The sequence below is a fragment of the Canis lupus genome, chromosome 12, assembly GCF_011100685.1.
Source record: "Canis lupus familiaris isolate Mischka breed German Shepherd chromosome 12, alternate assembly UU_Cfam_GSD_1.0, whole genome shotgun sequence".
NCBI lineage: Eukaryota > Metazoa > Chordata > Mammalia > Carnivora > Canidae > Canis > Canis lupus.
In genome coordinates, this window is record NC_049233.1 from 4,306,411 (window position 1) to 4,327,945 (window position 21,535).

Here is a 21,535-nt window from a genome sequence, read left to right on the forward strand (position 1 = left end):
TGAAGTCTGATAGAGGTTGGTCAGAGTTTGGTTTTAGATAAGTTTTCCTCTAGTTTTTCTTTCAACAAAATCCTTATGCATTTATTGGCCCCAGAGACCTGTGTCCTCAGTACTCACTACAGTCCTCATAAAGTCGTTGAAGATTTGTACAAATTTTTTACTTCAGAAAGCTTCTACAGTGGTGAACATAGTTGCTTTAAAAAAAGCTTCTACAAGTGCAGTTTCCCTGTTTTTCCAACCTTTAACCCTTCCTAAAGGAGACATTCTTTGGGGGCAAGTTGTTAAGTTTCGTGTTTCTCTGCAGCACTGCTATTTCTGAATGTGGTTTGGCAACCACTGACAAAGGGACTTTTGGGTTTCCAAATGGGTGGCTCCTGCTATTTCAAGAAAATCTGTGTGAAACAATCAAGGACATGGAGGAGGAGGCAAAATGATAGAGACAAAGGCATAAGAATCTGCTAGTATATTTATCAATATTATCCGATCTTAGAAGAGTCTTAATTGCCTCTAGTGTCATTCTTATTTTTCCTAATTATGTCAATCTTTTTTGCCTCTTTGTTGTTGAAGACTAATTTTTAAAAATTGGTGCTCAGCAGTTACTATTTTGTTTATTTCTCTTAGTCTTTTAAGTGTTCTCATATTTCTTCCTTGCATTTATTTACAAGGAGACATTGAATTCTTAGTACCTTACCAGTCTGTATGAATTATAGTTACACATTACTCTTTTCTTTTTCTCAGAAGCCTTGACTGTCTTAGCAGACTCTTGATTTCTTTCCTGTCCCCCATAAATGATTATTTCTTAATAAAATCCATTTGTTTGGGGCCTTCGGTAAACCCTCTTTTAATATATTTTTCTCCTCCTAGTTTCTGTAGAATGGCTTTACTGAAGTCCTATATGATAGATGACATGAAAGGTGCAGGAAAAAGGAGTCTCATTGGTCCCTGGTCATGACCAGATACTGAGCATGTAATTAGGCCTTGGAGCAAAGGCCTTCACACATTGTGTATGATAGCCCTATGGACCCAGGGCTAAAAGAGTAAGAAACTTAGCACCTTTCTAGAGAAATAGCTGAGAAACCATGGAGGCCTCAGTGATAAAACATGAAGGAAGAGCCTTTTCCCCAAGAATTAGAGAATTTTATTTATTTTTATTATTATTATTTTTTAAATTTTTATTTATTTATGATAGTCACACAGAGAGAGAGAGAGAGAGAGAGGCAGAGACATAGGCAGAGGAAGAAGCAGGCTCCATGCACCAGGAGCCCGATGTGGGATTCGATCCCGGGTCTCCAGGATCGTGCCCTGGGCCAAAGGCAGGCGCTAAACCACTGCGCCACCCAGGGATCCCGAGAATTTTATTGAGGGTGATTTTGTTCATAGAATTCTGGTGAACTGTGTCTGGAAATGAGAAAACTGAGGAAAAAGTAATTTTAGCTTGAAGCTGGGTTCAGGGGTGGGGAGTGCTCTTTGGGATTCAGACCAAATGGAGCTGTCTTTAGTTCTTTAGAGCAGTGATTATCAACCAGGAATGATCCTCCCCATTCTCTGACATTGATGATGTTTGTTGTCAACGATGCAGGGGTGGGGAGTGGTGCTACTGGTATCTAGTGGGATGCTATGAATATATACAATATACAAAACAGTTACCCCAGGGATGCTATGAATATATACAATACACAAAACAGTTACCCCAAACCAAGAATTATCTGGCCAAAATATCAGTAGTGAGAAAGTTGAGAAACCCTGCTTTAGAGAGAGTCTTGAGAGCTTTTCACCAGGAGGGATTAGAATTAGGAAGACTAGAGGAGGCTGTAAAAACACTCGGATCTTATTATATGCACTAACGTGTCCAGGCTAACATGAAGCAAAACTATGACTAAGGTTGTATTTGTGTATTTCTCGCTCTGGTGTAGTTTTGTCTTCTGATGATTACAAGTTATAGAAAAGAAATTTTGATGTTCCTAGCCACTGGTGTGCTATCCTGCAGAGGACATAGGTGAGGGATGCTCATCAGTAACAGTGGCAGAACATTCTGGAGTCTTGGACTCTCCACAGCAGTCTCTGGGTGACGGCCGCTTGGGAAACTTACTTGTGGTAGTTGAGAAACTTCTTTGATGGCTCATGGCCTCCCTTGACCATCCATAACCTTCTATTGGATTGGTTTGAGGAAGAAAGACAGCCCCTCAAATGTTTCTAGGATTTTCTGAAAGTACAGTGTTCTCAGCCTCTTAGAGCCATTCCTCTTGGGGCTAATGATGTTAGATGTGTGATTTCTGTCTTTGACTTATACTAGTGCAGGGATGGGAGAATGTTGATGATGCCAAAGATCCTTTCTTTAAGGAGACATCATCATTTAATTCGTAGTTTCCAAAATGGAACCTTTTGAATTGTTTTGTGACTCCCTTCTAATTTGTGTCATAGCACTTATTCGAATTCTTAAAACAAGTATTTCTTACCATTGAATCCCAGATCCCAAAACTGTGGACTTTGAGGTGCAGAGTGTGTAGACAAGGAGACAAAATGTGTTCTATCTCCGTACTTGAGGTGGATTTTTATATTGGAACACTCACATTAGTCAGATGTTAGTTTAAAGAGTTTATGGCTCACTCATGGACGGCCTTGTTACCCTGGTTCCAGCCTCCCAGGAGGAGAAAATCTCCTCTTTCAGCTGCTGCTAGACACTAGAACCAGTCCCTGATTGTGGGTTTGACCTTGTTTCTTGTCATCAATTAACCAGGTATTAGTAGTGTGCAGCTTGGGGTTGGGCTGTAGGGCATATAGACATGAATCCTGCTAGCGAGTAACTTAAAATCATGGTGCAGTATAAAGCAGTGTGTAATTATTATATAGTGATTAGGAGTACAGGCTCTGGCACCAGGCTTGAATCCTGACTCCAGGGCTTTCTGCTGTGTATTTTGAGGCAGATAGGCTAAGTTTGTCTCAGTTTGTCCATTTGTAAAATGAGAATAATTCCATTAGGTTGTTGTAAGGATTAAATTAACATAAAATATTTGGAATGGTGCCTAGCACATACTAAGTATTCAATGACTTTTTTTTTTTTACATGAAGAGGTACAAAATATAGGAACTAGAGGAATTCAGAGGAGGAGGAGGTAAGTTGAGGCAGATGTGGTCAGAAGAGGTTTCATTGGTGGGCCTTGACATGAGCTGTAGGTTTGAGTCGGGCAAAGAGAACATTGTGCATGAGGGTAAGAAGGGACTTGATGTGTTTTAGAAGCTATAAGGAAACATTAAGGTAATGGGAATTTAGTTTGGGTTATGTGATTTTATGTGTGGGAGGTGGGAGAGATTGATAAAATCTAACACTATTCTAAGGGTTCATTACTATAGAAGGGCACCAGGGGCAATTTGGGTCACAAGGCATTTCTGAGCTGTGGAATGACATAAGGACCCAGAAATTCAAACAGATGAGTCTGGTAAACTGAGAGAGTGGGTTGAAGTAAGGAGAATGACAAGGGTCAGAAGGCCAGCTAGGAAGCTGTTCTGTAAATTATCTCATCTGGGTCAAGACTAAGTGATAGCCATGGGAATAAAGAGGAAAGGATAGGTGTAGGTAGTCTTTTGAAGTAGTGCTAACATATAGGACTTGATGCTTGTTGGAGACACAGGGGGAGACAAGTATGAGGTGAGCTGAATCTTCCATCCTGTACGAATGGCTGTGTAAAAATCTGGTCAGAGAGAGAATGAAAAGGAGGAGCAGGTTAGGGGAAGGTTTCATGAGAAACAAGAAAGTAGTTACCCCTCACAACCAAGAGCAACTCTAAGAGCAGCTCCATTCCCCAAACTGAGAGGACTTCCTTTGGGCTGCAATTTGCATGCAGGAGCAGTAGGCAACATTAGCATTTCCCCTGCTTGTTCAGGGCGTTCAGCTTAACTTGGTCTGCTGTAAGCATGGCCCAGACTTGGCACTTACCGTAGCACTTAGTGGCTACTGTTCAACTTGACTGCCAGTTCCCCCAGATACTCTTGAGCACAGGCTTCTCAGAGAATTGAGTGGTATTTGGGCCACAGCCCTGTTTTCCCTGAGGGAGCCTCTGAACCTTGATAGAGGTTGGAGATACTATCTCCCCTTCCCTGTTTTCACAAACCACAGACTTCTGCTGTTTCAAATATCTATAAAAAAAACTCGGTTACCATGATAAGGCACCAATGGTGATATGATTGCTTTTGAGATTGCAAAGGAAGAAACATAGTGGAAGAAGGGGAGCAGACTTGCAGAGCCCCAGGCACCACAGGATTGTCTGAAAGGTCTCAGATTTTCATGCTTGGAATCACTCTGTCAGGAGCACTCTGTCACAGAGATGACACTGCAGTCTTCTGATAAGGAAGGGCCCTGGCCTCCCCCAGGCCAGGGCTATAGCCCAAAAGCCCAAATAAAGGCATTATCCCAGCAGGGGGGATTGGGCTAAGGACCTTCTCCATATTTGCTTTGTTTCAGTGATTCTTTTTTGAACAGATTTTTGGTTTGTCTTTGTTTTCTGTTTTTTTCCTTCCCTGCTTTGTGTCAGACACTGTTCTAATATTTTCCAGGTACTGGCTCATTGAATCTTCACAACAATCCCATTTGAGGAGGATACAGTTGCTACCCTATTTTATAGATGAGGAAACTGAGGCACAGCATGGCCGAGCACCTTGCCCACAGTTGCACATCTAGTACTGTGGCTGGGGTTCAAATCCTGGCAGGCTAGCTCTTGGGTCTCTGTTCTTCGTTACCTTGTCTCCTGGGCTCTCATCGGTTAGCTGGGGCCATCGTTTTTAAGGTGGCATTTTCTCTTTCCTCTTTTAGAGGAATTTGTTTTAGGAATGTCACATATAATGTAAGAGGGAATGGGTGCTTTTTTGAGTCCTATAGACCTGCTGTGAAGACTAGCTGTGCTCCCTTATTCACTGTGTAACCTTGGGCAGGTCTCTTAACCTCTTTTAGCCTCAGCTTCTAAGTCTATGTAACAAAGATAAGACTGGTCATGAAGATGTAAGACAGTTTTTGTAAAGTGCCTAGAATTTAGCAGTTGCGGGGTCTTGAGCCCACAGGATTCAAACCCTAGCCACAGTACTAGGTGTGTAACTCTGGACAAGGGGCTTCACCATGCTGTGCCTCAGTTTCCTCATCTGTAAAATAGGGTAACAACTGTACTCTCCTCATAAGAGATCTTTGTATAGAGAGGGAGAGAGAGATATCAATGACAGATAACTAAAAAAGAAAAATCTCTTTCATGGATTTCAGAAGTCCTACAACAGCAACACAGAGAGTAAACCAGAATTATATGGGAAAAAGGTAAAAGTGAGGCCTAATAGAGACTTTTTAGGTCTCTGGGTCTCATAACTAAAAGTAATGGTTATATACCTGAAACAAATGTAGCATTGTATGGTATCTATACTTCAATTAAAAAAACTTTTTGGGGTGCGTGGTGGCTCAGTCAGTTAAGTGTCTAACTTTTGATTTCAGCTTGGGTCACGATCTCAGGATAGATCGTAGATCGATTGCCACATTGGGCTCTGCACTCAGCATGAAGCCTGCTTAAGATTCTCTCATTCTAACTCTTCCCACCCCTCATCACATGCGTGCACTCTTTCTCAAAGAACAAGACAAACAAAACAAAACACCTCTTTAAAATAATGAAAGTAATGGTTAACCAATACAATCTTTATAGTAAAGAGAGAGAGAAAATATTTCAAAAGCATAAAAAAAATGAAGAAAAAATTTTAAGCAAACTGGCAGATGGCTAAATACTCCAATGACAATGGTAAAGAACAAAACTACCTCTACTAGGATAGATATCTGGATGATTACTCATTTTTCATTACTTTTAGGGGGAGGACTTAGCAAGGGAGGAGGGGTGGTAGGTTCATCTCTCCAAGGCTGTGTTTGGAAGGCCAACAACTGAAGTAGGTAAAGCTTAGGAAAGGAATGGAGAGAGAAGTTTCTGTGAGAAGGAAAGTAAGTGGATGGTCCTGGAGGCAATACAAGCGCAAGCTGCAGAGCCCAGCAAAACAGGATTCATACTCCAGCCTTACCACATATTCTCTGTGTGACTCGGGCAAGCTGTTGAATTCTTTTAAATCCCAGATTCCTATAAAATAGGGATGTCAATGTTTACTGCACAGAATTCCATTAGGGTTGATGAAGATGACTGTGGCAGGCCCTAATTGTCTTTCCCCCTTCTTTTGGCCTTCTTCCCTGTTCTTCTGCTCGACTCTAATGAAGCCAGTTTCTCTGCCTTTGCACAATTTCCTGTCATGGAAATTAACAGCAATTTTGCAAACTTAGGAATGTTATGTCTTCTAAGAAGTATCATTTGCTTCATACCCTGATAGCTACCACAGATGTAGCCAAGTCCCCTTCCTAGTTGGTAAGCTACCCATGAGAAGTGACCCTTCTTCCTTAGTACTTTGGTATAGGGGACGGTTTTATGCTTATCTCAAATAAAGGCTTGGACCTTCATGCTTTCTTAGCTTTGAGATTTTTCAGAAACATGTTTTATCTTTGTAAAAAGAATCTGTATCCCCTCCCTTTCTGCTTTTTTTGCTCCTTACAAATGACATTATTTCATGGAGCCACCAAGTCTTAAGAAGTATTTAAATCTTATAAAAACCTGGATGACTTAAAATGGTTGAAGGAGGGAACTGCTGTACCTTTTCTTCCAACCAGTCTAGGTTGAGGATGAAGCCAATTTGCTGAGTTCTTTTTCCTTCATTTAGGAAAGTCTCTTATAGTCTACATGCAAGCCTGGGAAAATCCACACTCAGATGAATGTATGACAAATAATACCCCTTTATGTTCTGGACACTTCCAAAGAGCTAACGGGTAGAGAAATGGTTGTGTAAGAAGCAAAAAATAGAAGATTAATAATCAAAGTTTTTTTTTTCTGTAAGATCTCTTTTTCACAATAATATATTTTTATGAGTGAATCTGTTGTGTTTGTAAAATAGAGACTGTAGGAGAACCACCTGTATTTATTTCTGCAATTCCATGGTAATAGCCACTATGCAGAATAGGTAGTGTTGAATGATGACTCAACATTTTACTATTCTCACACTTTCAGATAATGTACACTTATCTTTATCTTTTCCTTCGTTTTATGTATTACTTTCTAACTGAAGAATCTGTATGCATACCCTTTAGATCAGAGGCTTGGAACATTGACTGTATTTGAGTCTGTATTCAAAGTTTAATAAACATATATTGCAGAAGAGTGTGTTACCCTAAAACAATCAATAGCTTCTGGAGAAGAGATGAGGTGAACTGTTATAGGCTGAGGCTTCCAGCAGCCAGTTGGATGACTGTGGGTAGTTCTGACACAGTTTAAGATAACAGAGAGAAACTGAGGATCTGGAATGGAATTAGGCCTTCAGTTCTAGCCTCAACTCTGCCTTAGAGTCATTTCTCCCCTTTTGACCATGCTTTTTTCATATATAATATAAGGGAGTTGGTTTGGATGCTTCCTAGGGTCCCTTCTAGCTCCAAAGCTTCTGATTCTTAGCAGCTTTCTGCTTGTATTAGAGACAAGACAGATACAGGTTCATAGGCCATAATGTGTGTGTTATTCTTGTTCTTTAACTTGGTCATATCGACCAAATGGTGTGTGGTGGTGGTGCTTTTTCTTAAAGCTTATTGAGGTATATTTCACATGCTATAAAATTCACCTACTTAGAGTATACAGTTTAGTAGTTTATAGTATAGCCACAGCCTTGAACAGATATCACCATAGTCTTATTTATTTTTATTTTTCTTAAAGATTTTATTTATTTAGTTGGAGAGAGAGAGCATGAGCAGAGAGAGGGAGAAGCAGCCCCCTCACTGAGCAGAGAGCCCAATGCAGGGCTTAATTCCAGGACCTGAGATCATAACCTGAGCCTAAGGCAGATGCTTAACCGACTAAGCCACTCAGGTGCCTCATCACATAGTCTTAATTTTAGAACATTTTTTATCATTCCCAAAAAGAAACTCCCATACACATTGGAATTCACTCCCCATTTCCTCCAATCTCCCCAGGTAACTACTATCTTTCTTTTTCTATGGATTTGCCAATTCTGGACATTTCATACAAATGGAAGATAAAAACAGATAAAAGAAGAAACCTGGGGGTACCTGGGTGGCTCTGTTGGTTAAGCGTCTGCCTTCGGCTCAGGTCATGATCCCAGGGCCCTAGGATGGAGTCCTATGTCATTGGGCTCCCTGTTCAGCAGGGAGTCTGCTGTTCCCTCTCCCTCTGTTCCACCCCTCCCCGCCCCCATGCACTCTCTCTCTCAAATAAATAAAATCTATAAATGAATGAATGAAGAAACTCAAGCAACCTGGTGTGTGAAATAAGCGGAAAAAGTGATCCATGACAGTCTGGATTGTGCCTGGAGTCTTAGCATAATGTTTTCCGGGTTCGTCTACATTATAGCAAGTATCGGTACTTCATTTTATTAAATTGCCAAGTAATACTTCATTGTATGGGGATGCCAGATTTACTTATCCATTCAGCTGATGAAAATTTAGATTGTGTCCATGTTTTGGTCATTATGAATAATGCTACTTTGAACATTAATGTACAAATTTTGTGTGGGCATAGGCTTTCATTTCTCTTGGAGTGAGTTGCTGAGTTCTATGGTAACTCTCTTTACCTTTTTCAGGACCTGATAAATTGTTTTCCAAAATGACGGCACCGTTTTTGCAGTCCCATCAGTGTTTGAGGGTGCCCGTTTTTTCTTATCCTTGCTAGCATTTGTTATTGTACATTTTATTTTAGCTATCCTAGTGGGCATAAAGTGATTTTTTATTTGCTTTTCCCTCATAGCTAATGATATTGAGCAACTTTTCATGTGCTTATTAGCCATTTGTATATCTTTTTTGGAGAGCTGTCTTTTAAAATCCTTTGGCCACATCTGATTAGTTATTTTTATTTTTATTGTTGAGTGAGAAGAGTGAGTCCTTTTTTAAAGTTTTTTTTGGCAGTGTGGAATTTAAATTTGTGTCACTGATCATTCCAGCACTACTTTGGTAGACTAAATATCACTGGTTAAATGGATTTTTTGAAGTCAATATTAGAAGTGGAAGCTTGAAAAGATTTTAAATGCAGGGTGGCCGAAGGGTCATGCATGGAGTGATGGGAAGAAGGTTGTTTTGTGGGGTTTTTTTGTTTTGTTTTGTTTTGTTTTTTTGTTTTGTTTTGTGTTTATACATGGAAAAACTTTAAGTTTTCTGGAAGCAACTGCCCTTCCTTCAAACATTTGACTTCCTTTGATAGCATACCATGCCTGATTTCTTCCCACCTCCTTGTGGCTTTGACTGACATCTTCCAAAAGCATTTTCAGGGCTAATGGCTTTGAAAAATACTAATGAATTAGATGGAAATTAATGCAATCAAACATTGTTTTCATTTGAGGATATTGTGGGTTTAAAAAAAAAAGGCAGTCAATAGCTGATATTTTATGGCTTGTTATTCCAGAAAGTGTGGCTCTAGACTGGTATACTGTGATATCTGGAGGAATGAGCTGGAGAAAGGGAGAAGAATGGAAGAACCAACCAAATAACTGTGTATGTTGGTAGATTGAAAGCTTTGTTTTTTCTTTTGCTCTCCTTAAAATTGAAGCATTTTTAAGAAAGTTGATGAGAAAGGAAACTCTCATCTTAGTTCCCAGGATACTTACAACACTAGGTGAAATGGGCTTCTATTCACCGAAGTCTTTGGAGCTTGCCTAGAGCTTGGTTAGCTTTAAATTATTTTGGCCTTATTCAAGGACCCTGTCTAGTTATTGTCCATGTTTTCATTTGCATGTGGGTATAGCTCAGGGGTCTTCCCTGTGCTCCTTCCCTTGGGACTTAACACAAGAAGAAAAAAAATCTTGCAATTTTGCCGCTTAGTGAGTGTTGGAAACTGGGCTTCATGACAAGTTGGCTCTGAACCAAGCTTCCTTGCTCTTACACATGTGAAACCTGTTTCTTTTGGCTAAGGTATTTAAAGAAAAAAAAGTATCTACATCTCAGCTAAAACAATCTTGCCCTACTCTCCTCCCTTTCCGTTACCCCGCTTCTCTTAAACTTGTTCCCTCTTTCTTCCTTCCCAATTTATTAAGACTGCTGTGGCTCACTTTTTCCAGTTAATTCAAAGAGCAGGCTGCTCAGGTTTCTTCTGTCGCATGTTTTTATCTCCCTTAGAGCAGTGGCCATGTTAGGCCATTTGCATTCACTCTAATATAAGAAAATCTTTTTGAGTTTTGTCCTTTCAATATGCTTGGGAGATCTGACCCTGTTTTCATGCATGGGGATGGACTGATTTACATTTTTTAATGCCCATCTTCTGAATCCGAAGTAAGACTACCTAGTGTTTGCATTAAAAACTGCCAAGATTAAATGTGGAGCTGGGACTTTCTGACATTGTTGGACTTTATTTTTTGTACTTGAATTGGTGAAAGGAAAATGCTTACAGTAATAAGTTGGTATCCTCATTCCTGGGGTTTTTGACATCTGCTGTGTTAAAACTAAATCATGGAGGCATAAAACTCTTTAATATATGTTGTTAAAAGCCCCACTGGATAAAATACACATTAATATTTTATTTTATTTTTTATTTTATTTTTTATTTTTTTATTTTATTTTATTTTATTTTATTTTTATTTTTTATTTTTTATTTTTATTTATTTATTTTTTTTTTATTTATAGAGACAGAGAGAGAGAGAGGGAGGCAGAGACACAGGCAGAGGGAGAAGCAGGCTCCGTGTAGGGAGGCTGACGTGGGACTGGATCCTGGGCATCCAGGATCACACCCCAGGCTGCAGGCGGCGCTAAACCGCTGCTCCACAGGGGCTGCCCACATTAACATTTTAATATTAAAAGTGTGATCGAGGGCAACCCCCGGTGGCTCAGCGGTTCAGCGCTGCCTTCAGCCCAGGGCGTGATCCTGGAGACCCGGATCGAGTCTCATGTCAGGCTCCCTGCATGGAGCCTGCTTCTGCGTCTGCCTGTCTCTGCCTCTCTCTCTCTCTCTCTCTCTCATACATAAATAAAATCTAAAAAAAAAAAAAAGTGTCATCGATACCTCCTGTAGATCTCTGGCCACCACCAACTGTGTAAGAAGAACCATGAAAGAAAAAAGGTGCAAGTTACTTATTTAAAATAAATAACTTGGGTCACCTGGGTGGCTCAGTGGTTAAGCATCTGCCTTCAGCTCAGGTCTTGATCCCGGGGTCCTAGGATCGAGTCTTGCATGAGGCTACCTGTGAGGAGCCTGCTTCTCCCTCTGTCTATGTCTCTACCTCTCTCTGTGTGTCTCTCATGAATAAATAAATAAATCTTTAAAAATAACTCCCCCGTGAAGTGGTGATGGAGTTATCCTGTCCCCAGCAACTGGGAAGGGAGCTTTAGGAACTTGTTTTCAAGTGCTCAGCACGCCCTACTCTGTAGTGTGCATCCAAGAAGTATGCATCATAGGGAGAGAGGTAGATGAGGAAAGCATTGAAAGGGAAGAGGCAGTGTATATTTGGAGAAAGGTGATATTTTGCTGAATCAATGGGGATATGAAGCAGTGAAAAAGAAAGTAAGAATGGGAAGTATAAGTTGTGACTGGACCACACAAGTAACCAATCTTTCACTGAGTCATTTTGGCCTCATTTTGAAGTCTGAGGGGTGCCACTGAAGGTTTTAGAGTAGCTTAGGAATGATTAGACTCTGGCTTTAGGAAAATTAACCTGGCAAAAATCTTTATAGTGTTCATCGTGGGGAAACTAAATTAGGACAAGGTGCTAGGGGGCAACCTGGGTTTAGCACCACCTTCGGGGCAGGGCGTAATCCTGGAGACCCAGGATTGGGTCCCATGTCAGGCTCCCTACATGGAGCCTGCTTCTCCCTCTGCCTGTGTCTCTCATGAATAAATAAATAAAAGTCTTAAAAAAAAAAAAAAAGGACAAAGTCCCAGGGCCTAAAATAAGTCAGTTGTTTTGTAGCCTGTACTCTTCTAGAATTTGCTCTTTTATATATAATATATTATATATATATATATATAACTTTTATAATATAATCATATAATATATATTATATATATTATATATTTGGTCATATATATATATATATATCATGGACATGTTCCTTTGTCATTGAACTTTCTTTCTTTTTTTCTTTTCCTTTCCTTCCTTTCTAAAAGATTTTATTTATTTGAAAGAGAGAGTGAGCCAGTGAGAGAGAACACAAACAGGGGGAGCTAGATATACCACTTTTATTACCAATAAAAGTGTTTGACAGTTGTGGCCTTGAGCTGCAGCCAAATGAGCGCACTCATTTTAACATCTGAAGTGGACAACAGGCTTACAGACTAATCACTAGCAGAAGTGTCACAGGAGCCATTCCCTGAAGGGCAGGCTCTTTACTTCTTGGGATGGGACAGATCAGAAAACATGCTTCCTGCAGACTGAGAATACAAGTCTCTTTCACAGCTTCACTGAACTGAGTTCACAAGTGTTCTCAACAAACTCACTTAATTTGATCCTGTATGTTTCATCAGATTTGTGGAATTTGCTTGCAGATCTTGTTGCTTGAGAGGACATCTAGGTTGCAGTATGCATTTGTTAAATATTGTTATCACAAATTAGTCCAGTTTGCCTTAGCAATATTATGATAGGCACAATGGTGAAGTAAGGATTTAGTTGCCTTTTGCTATTTGCTTTCAAGCAATCAGAAGTAAAAAGAATAAGGCAGCCCGGATGGCTCAGTGGTTTAGTGCCGCCTTTGGTCCAGGGCGTGATCCTGGAGACCTGGGATTGAGTCCCATGTCGGGCTTCCTGCACGGAGCCTGCTTCTCCCTCTGCCTGTGTCTCTGCCTCTCTTTCTCTCTCTCTCTCTCTGTGTGTGTGTGTGTCTCTCATGAATAAATAAATAAAATCTTTAAAAAAATAAAAAGAATATGCTAAGGACAATAAATGCTTTGCATTTATTTGAATAGTGTTTGTTAATGGCTTCCTCATTCTGCTTCAAAGAAATATCTGCAAAGTATATGACAGTACAAAAGTCAACCACAGCAAGCTTGAACAGTCAGGAGTATTTTCTGTTTCTCTGCCCTTTTCATGTCTTGCTCATCTAAGAAACGTGACTGCTGCTCCCAGCACTTGTGGGCGGTGGCTGAAGCTGCTTGACTAGACTTTAAAGGAAGTGCTGTGGTACAAGCATAATGAGTTTTAGTCAGCTTGATCCTGTTTAGATGGCCACTAATGCTCTCATTTCCAGATTTGACTTCGCAGGGACTATTCACTTATCTTTTGAGCCAAGAATAGTCCTAAGATAAGAGGTTATGTGGATTAAGAACAGAGTGCATTTTGCACCATCTAATGAGCACTTTGTGTCTCTAAAGTTGAGATTCCACAAAGGGAGCTCTGGAAAACAACTGCCCATAAATTTAGAAGATACTGAAAAGATTAATTATACATTCCTTATCTCACTGAGCACCCTGAGCTGACCGATATAGTTCACTGACCTGAAGATGGATCCAAGAAGTCTGGAATGTGCTGTTTCACATTGTTTCTCTTGAGAAATGTATTTGATCAATGTGCAGAGCCTTCGGGGCAATACACTTGGTATGACCTTTATCCTTGAGGTACCTATGGGAGTCTGTATGTGACATACACGATGAGGATGAGGATTTGGAGGAAAAATGGAAATGAGAGATGATTTACATTGTATCAGTCTATATAACTGAGAAATACTTTTTTCTGATTATTCTTAGTAGACAGTCTTTTCTATACATTTGATATAAAATTGAGCCAAGATTAGGAATGCTACTAATCCTAACTTTTCTAAAACAATATAATTTTAAAATTATTAAGATAATGCATCTTCATGATGGGAAAAGTCAGTATAAAAATCTATAATGTCTCTTTATTCCTTCAGTTTTTTCAGTTCTATGAATATATATATTTTAAATTTTTTTCCTATGCTTTACAAATATATTCCATTTTTGTTTTGATAATGATACATAATTTGCAGTATAAAAATCTATAATGTCTCTTTATTCCTTCAGTTTTTTCAGTTCTATGAATATATATATTTTAAATTTTTTTCCTATGCTTTACAAATATATTCCATTTTTGTTTTGATAATGATACATAATTTGCAGGTTGGGTTTCTTTACTTAACACATTGACATTAGTTAATTGAAGGATTTTTTTAAATCACCAATGAGTATTGAGTCAACAAATATTTTGTATCTAATGAAAGGAACATATGATTTTTCCTCTTTAATATGTTAATAGATACATCAGATTTGATGTTCAACACTCCTGACATTCTTTTTTTTTAATTTAATTTAATTTTTTTTTTTTAATTTTTATTTATGATAGTCACACACAGAGAGAGAGAGAGGCAGAGACATAGGCAGAGGGAGAAGCAGGCCCCATGCACTGGGAGCCCGACGTGGGATTCGATCCCGGGTCTCCAGGATCGCGCCCTGGGCCAAAGGCAGGCGCCAAACCGCTGCGCCACCCAGGGATCCCCACTCCTGACATTCTTAGTATCACTTTAGTCAGTCCTTAAAATGAACAGCTGCTCTTTTTTAAAGACATTTCAGAGATGTCACCAAGCAGCAGTGTGTGACCTGGGCTAGGATACCTGAGAGGGGCGTGGTCTGACTTAGGCTGGAAATAGGGCTGAGCACACAGTGTAGGAGTCAGGAAATTGAATTGAGATCCGACACTTTGGGAGCTGTTCTCAGTGTAGTTGTTGGTGGTTAGAAGTTATACCTTTATTAAGAAAAAAAAGAAGGAGAGAGAGAAAAGAAGTGATACCTTATTAGGGGTTAATAATATCATCAGTCTACAAAGTATTGGATCTAAGGAACATTGTCCTAGTTGTAACCTTGAGGAGTTTGCATACAGAGAGGTTTTAGCACTATGACTGCTTTCAATTTTTGGAGTTTATTATGTCTAATTTTCTTTCAGAGTCCTTTGGGGAGATGTCTTAGTGGCCAGGTGGAATTTCTCATGCCATTCTGCAATTAAAATATTTGGGTGTCTTTCAAGTACTAGGTCACAACCATGGTCATTTCATTTCTTCGAGGAATCTGATTCCAAGGGTAAATTTCTCTGCTTTACCAGCTCTTTCTAGAATAACTGGTGACTTAGCAGTACATGACAGAGTAATTGGAGATGTGCTGTGAACAGTCATCATAAGTGCCAGAGCTCAAGTACTCTTGGGTTTATATGGTCTAGATTTAAGATTAGTAGCTTGAAAGAGATGTGATCTGTTGGCTTCTCAGAGCTAAGACAGTTTAAACATTTAGGTTTCATGCTCCCAATCTAAAGAGTGACTGAATGGGTGATCTCTACAGTTTCTTTTATCTCCATAATATTTCAATTTTGTGTAATCGCACCCACTTCTCTTAGACTCATCCCTCAGTTGAGAACTGAAGATTGCAGGCAGGGGTGGGAAGTTAGCATCTTGGCTTGTGTTTAAATTGTGTCACCCTTGTTGGCTTATGCCCCGTTTCATTCTGATGCTGATTTTTGTCTTCCCAGGTTTTGGACTATACATTGCTATTTCTGGCATTAGTGTTCATTTTTTAGGGACTGTGGGATTTTTTCAGTAGACTTAATTTTTAAATTTATAGAAAAAATTGCTCAAAGGACAGATTCCTATATACCCCTTCCACTCCCTCACCCCCACAGTTTATTATTAACATGCTATATGCATGGTATTAGCATTCTGACTGTGTGATACGCTTGTTATAATTGATGAACCAATATTGATATGCCATTATTAACTACTCTACTAGGGTTCACTCTGTGTTGCACAGTTTTGACAAATGCATAATGTATATACCCATCATTACAATAATCATACAAGATAATTTCACTGACCTAAAAATAACCTGTGTTTCATCTATTTACTTATCCTCCACACCCCCCTGAGTCCCAGGCAACCTCTGATCTTTTACTGTCTTTAATTGTTTTGCCTCTACTGGAATGTCATATACAGTTAACCATTGAATAACATGGGGGTTAGGGGTACTAACAGTCAAAAATCTGCATATAACCTTTGCCTCCCCCCAAACCTATACTAATCTCTCACAGTAGGCCAAAAGCCTTTCTAACAACATAAACACTTGATTAACACATATTTTGTATATTGTTTGTACTGTATACTGTATTACTACAATAAAGTAAGCCAGAGTTAAGAAAATCATAAGAGAAAATATATTTGTATTATTGTACTGTATTTATTTTTTAAAAATCCATGTATAAGTGGACCTGCTCATTTCAAATCTGTATGTTCAAGGGTCAACTGTAGTTAGACTATATGTTGCCTTTCCAGACTGGCTTCTTTCACTTAGTAATGCACATTTAAGTTTCCTCTATGTCTTTTAGGCTTGATAGCTCATTTCCTTTTAGCAGAATAATATTCCATTTCCTGGGTGTAGCAAAGTTTATCCATTCACCTACTGAAGGACATCTTGGTTGCTTCCAAGTTTTGGCAATTATGAATAAAGCTGGTATAAACATTCATTTGCAAGTTTTTATGGACATACATTTTCAGCTCATTTGAGTACTTCAAGTGCAATTACTAGATCATATGGTAAGTCTATAGTTTTGTAAGAAATTGCCAAACTTAACTTTCAAAGTGATTGTTCGCATTCCCGATCACTTCGCATTCCCACAGGCAATGAATGAGAATCTTGTTGCTTCACATCTTCACCAATATTTTGTTTTATGTTTCTGATTTTATTTAATTGTAGTTTAATTTGCAGTTCCCTAATTCCCTAATTCAACATGTGATGTTGAGTATCTTTTCATATGCTTTGTTACCACCCATATGTCTTCTTTGGCAAGGTGTCTGTTCAGATCTTTTGCCTGTTTTTAAGTTGCATTGTTTGTTTTCTTATTGCTGAATTTTAAGAGTTATTTGTATGTATTGGATACATGTCCTTTATCAGATATGTGTTTTTCTCCCAGTCTGTGTCTTGTCTTTTCATTCTCCTAACAGTCTTTTTCAATGAGCAGACTTTTTTTATTTCAATGAAGTCCAGCTTATTAATATTTCCCTTCATGGCTCATGTTTCTGATGCTGTATCCATAGAGTCCAAGCTCATCTAGATTTTCTCCTATTATCTTCTAGAATTTTATAGTTTTGCATTTTACATTTAGGTCTATGATCCATTTTATGTTCATTTTGTAAGAGACATAAGGTCTATGTCTAAATTCATTTTTTGCATATGGATGTCTAGTTGTTGCAACACCATTTGTTTTAAAGGCTATCCTTTCTCCATTGAATTACTTTCGTTCCTTTGTCAAAGATTCATATATTTCTGTGACTATTTTTGGGCTCTGTGTTCTATTGATCTTTTGTCTGTTTGGTGGTAGTGTTGTTTTTGTTTGTTTTTGTTTCTGCCAATACCAAACAGTCTTGATAATTGCAGTTTCAGTAAGTCTTGAAGTCAGATACTGTCAGTCCTCCAACTTGTTCTTCTCCTTCAATGTTGTGTTAGCTATTCTGTCTTTTGCCTTTCCATTAAAACTTTAGAATCAGTTTATTGATATCCACAAAATAACTTGCTGAGATTTTGATTGGGATTGTTGAATCTATAGATCAGTTTGGTAAGAATTGATATCTTACTAATATTGAATCTTCCTATTCATGAACATGGAATGCCTCTCTATTTAGATCTTTGATTTCTTTCATCAGAGTTTTATCATTTTCCTCATATAGATCTTGTTCATATTTTGTTAGATTCATACTAAAGTATTTCATTTTGCAGTGCTAATTATTGTAAGTGGTGTTATGTTTTTAATGTCAACTTCAGTGGTTCATTACTAGTATCTAGGAAAGCAATTGACTTTTGTATAGTTTGTGTCCTGCACCCTTACTATAATTACTGAGTTTTAGGAGGATTATTTTTTGATTCTTCAGGATTTTGCATGTTATGTTTTATTTCTTTCCCAATCTGAATACTTAAAAATTTTTTTAAAAAATAATCTCTATCCCAATATGGGGCTCAAACTCATGACCCTAAGATCAAGAGTTGCACACTTCTCTGACTGAGCCAGCCAAGCACCCCTCAATTGGAATACTTTTTATTTCCTTTTTTTAAGTAGGCTTCACCCTAACTCACGACCCTGAGATCAAGACCTGAGCTGAGATCAAGAGTCGAATGTTCAACCATCTGAGCCACCCCTTTGTTTTTCCTTTTCTTACTGCATTAGCTAGGACACTGAGTAGGAGTGATGAAGGGGGGACATCCTTGTTTTGTTCTTGATCTTAGGGGAAAGCATCTAGTTTCTCATCATTAAGTATGATATTAGCTACAGGTATATTTATTCTTAATCAAATGTGGAGGCTCTTCTTTATTCCTAATTTTCTGAGAATTTTTATCATGAGGGGGTGTTGGGTTTTTGTCAGATGCTTTTTCTGCATATCTTGATATGAACATATGATTTCTCTTCTTTACCTTGTTGATATGATAGGTTACATTAATTGATTCTCAAATGTTGAACCACTCTTGTATACCTGGAATAAATTCCACTCAGTCATGGCATATAATTCTATTCATGTATTGTTATGTTTGATTTACTAGTCTTTTTTTGAAGATATTTGCATCTATGTCATGAGAGAAAGTGGTCTGTAATTTTCTTTTCTTGTAATATCTTTGTCTGGTTTTGGTATTAAGGTAGTGCTGGCCTCTTCAAATGAGTTAGGAGGTCTTCCCTTTGCTTTGCTTTTCTGGAAGAGATTGCAGAGAATTGGTATCATTTCTTTAAATGTTTGGTAAAATTAATTAGTGAAACCATCTGGGCATGGTGCCTTGTGTTTTGTAAGGTTATTAATTTTTATGTCAGTTTTTAAACTAGATATAAGACCATTCAGATGATCTATTTCTTGTGTGAATTTTGGTAAGAATTCATCTATTTCCTTTTTTTCTTTTTAAAGATTGTATTTATTTATTTGAGAGAGAGAGAGCACATAAGCTGGGTGAGGGGCAGAAGGAGATAGAGAAGTAGACTTTTTGCTGAGCAGGGAGCCCAACGCGATGCGGGGCTCAATCCCAGGACCCTGAGATCGATCATGACCTGAGCTGAAGGCAGATACTTAATTGACTGAGCCACCCAGGTACCCCCTCTCCTTTTAAAGATTGATTGATTGATTTGAGAGAGCATTCACAAGCAAGGGGGAAGGGGCACAGGGAAAGGGAGAGGATCTCAAGCAGACTACCCGCTGAGCATGGACCCCTCCCCCCTACATGGGGCTCTATCCCAGGATCCTGAGATCATGACTGGAGCCAAAATCAAGAGTCAGACACTTAACTAACTGAGACACTCAGGTGCCCCCAAAATTTGTCTGTTTCATGTAAATTATGAAATTTGTGGATATAGAGTTGTTTATAATCTTTTATTATCCTATTAAAGTCCATGGGATCAGTAATAATGACTCCTCTTTCATTTTTGATGTTAGTAATTGTGTCTTCTCTTTTTTTCCTTGATTAGCCTGGCTAGACATTTATTAATTATATCAATCTTTTCAAAGAACCAGTTGGAAGGACGGGATTTTTGGTTCATGTTATAGGTAAGAGGCATAATCTTGACTTTGAGTCAGTCTCTAAATTTTTGCCAGTAATCGCTGTATTTGTGTGTGCACAAAGGCATAAGTATGAAGATCTAATACAGAGATATCATTAGAACTTTTTAAGGACTTTCATTAATAAGACTAAGGCTTTCATTATTAACAGAATGGTGGGTCAGGGAGAACAACTTTGCTTGCTGGCTCCCTATGCTAGCTATGTATCACTGGGCAAGTGACTTCACCTGTCTTTAGTTTTATGTACTAATCGCTTCTCTGAGCATGTTAAAACTTGTAGCGCGCAAGTTCTTATTTTACTGTTTAGAATGAAAAATAGAGCTAACATAAAGTGTCTAATATATACCTAGTAGACTCTGTTTGCAGCTATTGTATTTCTAAAACACATCTTAGACTCATTAAAGATTCTCTGGGTTAAAAAAAAAAAGATTCTCTGGGTTTCTTCATACTCTAGGTCTTTGGGAAGTGATAAGGGCTTTCCTCTTATTCATTGATATGTGAAGCTGTATTTCTTCCCATAGAGAGTTTTTGGTTTTTGTAAATGGCTGCCTCTTGACTTGTACATTTAAAATTTGAGAAAGAAAAAGTTGTTTGTGGGAAAGCCATCCAGTTTGGGAAACTATTTTCCAGCCTTTATGGTCAAGTCTCTTATTTCTGATTTGGTAGATACTGGACACAGCATGGCCTTGCTTTTTCTGTCAGGTGTTTTGCCATGGTTCCTAGTCATCCAGTGTGAGTGCTGATTTTTGGCCAGACTCCAAGGACAGGGTAATGGGTGCTTTTGGGGAAAGGTAGGAAAGGAATTGGGCAAATAGCACAGATTTGGGAGGCTGATTAAATGCAGATCGCAGCAGAGTTCCTGAGACAGGCTCTGGGATTAAACTAGATTGAAACATAGTACAAATAGAGACAAAAAAGTGAGTGGACTTAGTTAAAGCCAAAAGTTCTGTTGTTGTTTTGTTTTGTTTTGTTTTTAATTTTCCAAAGTAATGTGCCTTGTTTAGCTGTTTTCACTAATGGAAATTGCAACTAGGTGGCTACAGCACTTACTAAGTTAGGGAGAAATGACTTTAAAAATTAGTTTTTTGGGGTTTTTTTTTTTTTAAGATTTTATTCATTTATTAGTGAGAGACAGAGATAGAGAGAGAGAGAGGCAGAGACACAGGCAGAGGGAGAAGCAGGCTTCACGCAGGGAGCCCGATGCGGACTCAATTCCGGGATCCAGGATCACGCCCTGGGCCAAAGGCAGATGCTCAACCACTGAGCCACCCAGGTGTCCCTAAAAATTAGTTTATTTTTTATTTTTATTTTTTAAAAGATTTTATTTATTTATTTATGAGAATACACAGAGAGGAGAGAGAGAGAGGCAGAGACACAGGCAGAAGGAGAAGCAGGCTCCACGCAGGGAGCCCGACGTGGGACTCAATCCCTGGTCTCTAGGATCACGCCCTGGGCTGAAGGCAGCGCTAAACCGCTGAGCCACCCGGGCTGCCCTCTAAAAATAAGTTTAATCAGAAAAGCTTAACACAGCAAAATTCATCTGTATAACCTGTTAAGTATGTATTTTCAGAAATAATTGCCTTGTTTTCTTTAAGAACAGAGTGTGATTTTTAGATATGAAACCATCTGCTTGGGGGAAGTTACTTTGGCTATGTAGAATGAAAGCAGGGAGGGGGTTACTAGTAAAGTGATTCTGAGAAGGAGATAGTTACTTATATCCTGAGTCTCTTGGTTCAGAGTAGATGGTGGCACTTGAATAAGAAGTCTTGGTCATGGACCAGATGCCGGGGGTGGGGTGGGGGGGCACAGTTAGCCACAGCCGAGAGATTACTTGCTGCCCCTTAGCCCCCTCAGAGTGCTCTGGCTTCATCTGCAAACCTCATGGACTTCACCTCACCTCCTTTCCTTTCACCTGGCCTTACAGTACCAGACCATTCCTCACACTGGGATTTACCCATTCGCAGAATGACTCTGAGCCTTA

General features: G+C 38.9%; 1 protein-coding gene across 12 annotated transcripts in view; it reads left to right on the forward strand.

The window, feature by feature from the left end:
* ANKS1A (ankyrin repeat and sterile alpha motif domain containing 1A) overlaps positions 1-21,535 on the forward strand; it is a 179,076-nt gene that overhangs the window by 33,789 nt on the left and 123,752 nt on the right. The window contains exon 1 of one of the 12 annotated variants that reach the window (XM_038553813.1): positions 19,484-19,542. The exons of the other annotated variants lie outside the window; for them this stretch is intronic. The gene's annotated coding sequence lies outside the window, so the exon portion shown is untranslated. Of the gene's footprint in view, positions 1-19,483; positions 19,543-21,535 lie in introns of those variants that run through there. 12 annotated transcript variants of the gene reach the window in all.